Consider the following 5,963-nt stretch of genomic DNA (forward strand, 5'->3'; position numbering starts at 1 on the left):
TATTGGGTCACCTCTTTCTAAACTACAAACAGAGAACACCCTTTTGGTTAACATATTCTCTTCAGTAATTTAGAAGCATCAATTAGGTAACAAGTTTCTTTCACCCTTTGTCATATCTTATGAGATTTCTAGGCCCTCATTCTCTTCTTCCTGAACTAATTTCTGCTGGTAGTGAATGTCAAACAAGAAGCGTGAATTTCATAACAGTGTTTCATAGATTTTTTTGAACCTTTTTAGGAGATATTTAGTTCCAGCAACCCTTACGTCTCTCCAGTAAGATATAATTTTTAAAAACTCTCAAGTTCCAAAAAAATTAATAATTCACTCGCTACAATCAGAATATAAAACTGTGACCAACAGAAGGTACAATATAAACTTTTGTCATGTTAACAAAGTAGATGGTTTTACTACAAGCTGAGTCGCACTTTCACTTTTCATCTTCATGCATTGGAGAAGGAAATGGCAACCCACTCCAGTGTTCTTGCCTGGAGAATCCCAGGGACAGGGGAGCCTGGTGGGCTGCCGTCGATGGGGTCGCACAGAGTCGGACACGACTGAAGCGACTTAGCAGCAGCAGCAGCAGCTGACACTTCTATCGGTAGTAGCCTTAGGGAGGTTGTTGGTTTTAACCATAATGTCTATATTGATGGGCTAGTAACGTTCTGGTCTGTGCTGCAGGCAATTGTTACCCCAGGATCATTTATGCCACTGATTGGGTCAGTTGTTACTTGGGCACCCCTGTCTGCTATCCCTACCTCTAAACTGTCTATTACCTTGCAACCGATTACCTCTATTTTTCCGGTTCCTACCAGATCTGCTATTCCATTTCTCGATGATTGGAGGGGACTCAGGAGGGTGCTTCAGTTATTCTTGGTACTCTTTGTCATCTTGGTACTCTTTGTGAAAAAGTTGGCTTAAAACTCAACATTCAGATAACTAAGATCATGGCATCCGGTCCCATCACTTCATGGCAAATAGATGGGGAAACAGTGGAAACAGTGTCAGACTTATTTTTTGGGGCTCCAAAATCACTGCAGATGGTGATTGCAGCCATGAAATTAAAAGATGCTTGCTCCTTGGAAGTAAAGTGATGACCAACATAGACAGCATATTAAAAAGCAGAGACATTACTTTGCCAGCAAAGGTCCATATAGTCAAGGCTATGGTTTTTCCAGTGGTCAAAGTTGGACTATAAAGAAAGCTGAGTGCTGAAGAATTGATGCTTTTGAGCTGTGGTGTTGAAGAAGACTCTTGAGAGTCTCTTGGACTGCAAGGAGATCCAACCAGTCCATCCTAAAGGAAATCAGTCCTGAATATTCATTGGAAGGACTGATGTTGAAGGTGAAACTCCAATACTTTGGCCACTTGATGCAAAGAGCTGACTGGTTTGAAAAGACCCTGATGCTGGGAAAGATTGAAGGCAGAAGGAGATAGGGACAGAGGATGAGATGGTTGGATGGCATCACCGACTCAATGGACATGAGTTTGGGTAAACTCCAGGAGTTGGTTTTGGACAGGGAGGCCTGGCGTGCAAAGAGTTGGACATGACTGAGTGACTGAACTGAATGGAATCTACTGGCAAACATCTCTTCAAAATCTGGAACAGCTTCAGAAGTGTCAGTCATTCTGAAATTCCCAGATATTTGAGGAAGCTGTTCTGTTTAATGTTTAGATTGTTAAGATTTCCGGTCCAGAGTGCCATCAGAGGGCCTCCCTTATATAGATTCTTAGACACATATTTCATGTTTGTACTTTATATATCAGAAATTAGTATTTTCTGATTGATAGCATATTAAAATTAACCAGCATTTTACGGGATAAAGATAAATCTCCTACTAGTTCTATCTCTCTGGAGATGCCTAACACAGAGAAAATACAAATTTGACTCACAAAACTCTGTATTACTTAGTTGTTGTTATGTTACTTGCTGCTTTATAAGAGTAAAACATTGGTATCTTGTTCCAAACATCATAGGCATATTTATTTCTTAAAGATTTGTATGTTACAGAAAGTCCATTACAATTCAGGATCCCATTCTGGTTTGAGTCCTTTTCCCATTTAATTGAGAAAGACATTTTAATTTAATTTTAATTTCATTTTAATGTCTGCTCCTAATTTAGAAATGTTTATTCTTGAAGATCTGTCTATTTCCCTGAGCCATACAACTCTAGTCTGGAGAGATTTGCTTTAACAGAAACACATTTTAATATTATGTAGATAATTTTCACTCAGAACTTCTAGGCAACCATCAGTTTTGGACAATCTCTTTGCCTTTTGTCAATTATTTGCTGGGCCATCACAAATTACGTTCCTCAAAGTCACAACAGCAAGTCAGCTAGGGCTTCCCTGATGGTCCAGTGGTTAAGAATCCACCTACTAAACCCAGGGATGGGTTTGATCCCTGGTCTGGGAAGATCCCACAATCCACGGAGCAACTAAGCCTATGCACCACACTCCTGAGCCAGTGCTGTAGAACCTGTGCACCATAACGAGAGAAGCCACCACGAGAAGTCTCACCACCCCAGTGAAGAGTAGCTCCCACTCGCCTCAACTAGAGAACGCCCAGGTGAAGCAACAAAGACCCAGTACAGCCAAAATAAATAAAATCAAATAAATAGTAAATCAATTATAACTCAATAGAACATATAAATATGCATATATAATAAATTAAAAATCCAACATTGACACCCAAACCCTCAAACCACTTAATAGAAAGCATCCTGAAAATATCCTGTCAAAGAATGGTTATTGTTGTTCAGTTGCTAAGTCGTGTCAAAGACTCTTTGTGACCTCATGGATAGCAGCACACCAATCTTCCCTGTCGATCACCATCTTTTGGAATGTGCTTAAACTCATGTCCACTGAGTCGGTGATGCCATCAAACCATCTTATCCTCTGGCATCCCCTTCTGCTTCCGCCTTCAGTCTTTCCCAGCATCAGGGTCTTTTTCAATGAGTTATTCTTCACATCAGGTGGCCAAAGTGTTGGAGTTTCAGCTTCAGCGTCAGTCCTTCTAATGAATATTCAGGACTGATTTCGTTTAGGATGGACTGGTTGGATCTCCTTGCAGTCCAAGGGACTCTCAGGAGTCTTCTCCAACACCACAGTTCAAAAGCATCAATTCTTTGGCACTCAGCTTTCTTTATGGTCCAACTCTCACATCCATACATGACTACTGGAAAAACCACAGCTTTGACTAGACACGTTTGTTGGCAAAGTAACATCTGCTTTTTAATGTGCTGTCTAGGTTGGTCATAACTTTCTTTCCAAGGAGCAAGTATATTTTAATTTAATGGCTTCAGTCACCATCTGCAGTGATTTTGGAGCCCCAAAAAATAAAGTCTGTCACTGTTTCCCCATCTATTTGCCATGAAGTGATGGGACCGGATGCCATGATCTTAGTTATCTGAATGTTGAGTTTTAAGCCAACTTTTTATCTTTCCTCTTTGACTTTCATCAAGGGGCTCTTTAGTTCTTTACTTTCTGCCATAAGGGTGGTATCATCTGCATATCTGAGGTTACTGATATTTCTCCCTGCAATCTTGATTCCAGCTCTTGCTTCATCCAGCCTGGCCTTTCGCATGACGTACTCTGCATACAAGTTAAACAAGAAGGGTGACAGTATACAGTCTTGATGTACTCCTTTCCCGATCTGGAACCATTCGGTTGTTCCATGTACAGTTCTCACTCCTACTTCTTGACCTGCATACAGATTTCTCAAGAGGCAGGTCAGGTGGTCTGGTATTCTCATCTCTTGAAGAATTTCCCACATTTTGCTGTGATCCACACAGTCAAAGGCTTTGGCATAGTCAATAGAGCAGATGTTTTTCTGGAACTCTCTTGCTTTTTTGATGATCCAGCAGATGTTGGCAATTTGATCTCTGGTTCCTCTGCCTTTTCTAAATCCAGCTTGAATATCTGGAAGTTCATGGTTCACGTATTGTTGAAGCCTGGCTTGGAGAATTTTGAGCATTACTTTGCTAGCATGTGAGATGAGTAAAATTGTGCAGTAGTTTGAACATTCTTTGGCATTGCCTTTCTTTGGTATTGGAATGAAAACTGATCTTTTCCAGTCCTGTGGCCAGTGGTTTTCCAAATTTGCTGACATACTGAGTGCAGCATTTTCATAGCATCATCTTTTAGGATTTGAAATAGCTCAACTGGAATTCCATCACCTCCACTAGCTTTGTTCGTAGTGATGCTTCCTAAGGCCCACTTGATTCTGAATTCCAGGATGTCTGGCTCTAGGTGAGTGATCACACTATCATGGTTTTCTGGGTCATGAATGAATAGTCAGGGTTTATTTCCTTTAGGATTGACTGGTTGGATCTCCTTGTTGTCCAAGAGACTCTCAAGGGTCTTCTCCAACACCACAGTTTGAAAGCATCAGTTCTTTGGTGTTCAGCCTTTTTTATGGTCCAACTCTCACATCCATACATGACTACTGGAAAAACCACAGCTTTGCCTAGACGGACCTCTGTTGGCAGAGTGACCTTTCTGCTTTTTAATGTGCTGTGTTTGTCATAACTTTCTTTCCAAAGAGCAAGTATCTTTTAATTTCATGGCTGCAGTCACCATATGAACACATTTTCATAAAATCTGTCACTGTTTCCACTTCTATTTGCCATGAAATGATGGTACCAAATGCCATGATCTTAACCAAAGGGTAGAGTTAACTCAACTTTTGTTTTATTTTCTTTTGTCTTTCCTTTTTCTAAAAAAGATTTTGTTTATTTATTTGGCTGCACTTGGTCTTACTTGGGCCATGTGGGCTCTTCCATCTTTATTATGGCATGTGGGATCTGATTCCCTGACCAGGGATCAAATCTGGGTCCCCTGCATTGAGAGCATGGAGTCTTAGCCACTGGATTACCAGGGAAGTCCCCTGTTTTTCTTTCCTTGGTTTCTTTTTTAGACTTGCTTTATTTAGTTTTCACTTGTTAATTATTTTGGGAAAAATTTCATTATTCCTAATTATTAGAGTCAATAACAAATTACCTTTGAGATTATGTTGAGTTTAAATCAATGACTAAAATTTCCATATGAAGTATGTGTAGATCTATATGATGCAATGTATATTAAAACTTCTATCATGGGACAAAAAAGTCACACAATTTTTTTAAACAAAAATTAAATTGTATGAATATTTATGAATAAAATTGTGTGTGTGGACACAGTTAACAGTTGGTTCCTCTGACAGACTTAAAGAGTCTTAAAGCTATGTGTCCTTTTTCACTTTAAGTAAAGTATTTTCTAGTTTTACTTTTTTAACAAAGTATTTTTTAAAAATATTTATTTGTTTATTTAACTGTGCTGGATCCTAGTTTTCTGACCAGGGATCACACCTGAGTTCCCTGCATTGGGAGCACAGAATCTTAGCAACTGGATCACATGTAAATCCCTCACTTTTTCTTTAATCACTTTTGGACATGGTTATAACACTTGAGTTAGGATCATTGGACGTGATTTTTATACGTACGTTTATTCTTATGAATATGATTTATAATTAGTGATTTTATTATTTTGTGTGTGAAGCTATATTTTTTCTCATTTTCACTGTGACAATGGAACAATAATGTTTTATTTTGAGTGATACAGTGATTGTCTAAGGCATATAGCTTCCGTCTATGGAATCGCACAGAGTCGGACACGACTGACGCAACTTAGCAGCAGCAGCAGCAGCAGCAGCAGGCTTATTGATTTATTTTGGAGGTTGGACAATTTTTGTCTTTGGACTGGAAATTTTTAATAAAAGTTCTATACCTAAAATTTAAAAAAATGAGAGTTGAAAACATAGTAATAGTTGAAGCCATTTTATAACAAAAAATTGTTGGTATAGTTCAAGATTGTGTTTAAAAGAAGCTTTTGATTTTATATGTGTTATTTCATAATACGAATAAAATGTCACCTATAGTTGTTTCTTATATTGGCCTCCTAAGTTGGGCTAATTAGAGATTTATGAC

The 5,963-nt window shown here is 38.8% G+C and overlaps 1 pseudogene; it reads right to left on the bottom strand.

The window, feature by feature from the left end:
- Positions 1-592: 592 nt before the first annotated feature.
- Positions 593-1,625, bottom strand: LOC109570203 (RNA guanine-N7 methyltransferase-activating subunit-like protein; annotated as a pseudogene).
- Positions 1,626-5,963: the final 4,338 nt, after the last annotated feature.

Source organism: Bos indicus, chromosome 16, assembly GCF_029378745.1.
Source record: "Bos indicus isolate NIAB-ARS_2022 breed Sahiwal x Tharparkar chromosome 16, NIAB-ARS_B.indTharparkar_mat_pri_1.0, whole genome shotgun sequence".
Classification (NCBI taxonomy): Eukaryota; Metazoa; Chordata; class Mammalia; order Artiodactyla; family Bovidae; genus Bos; species Bos indicus.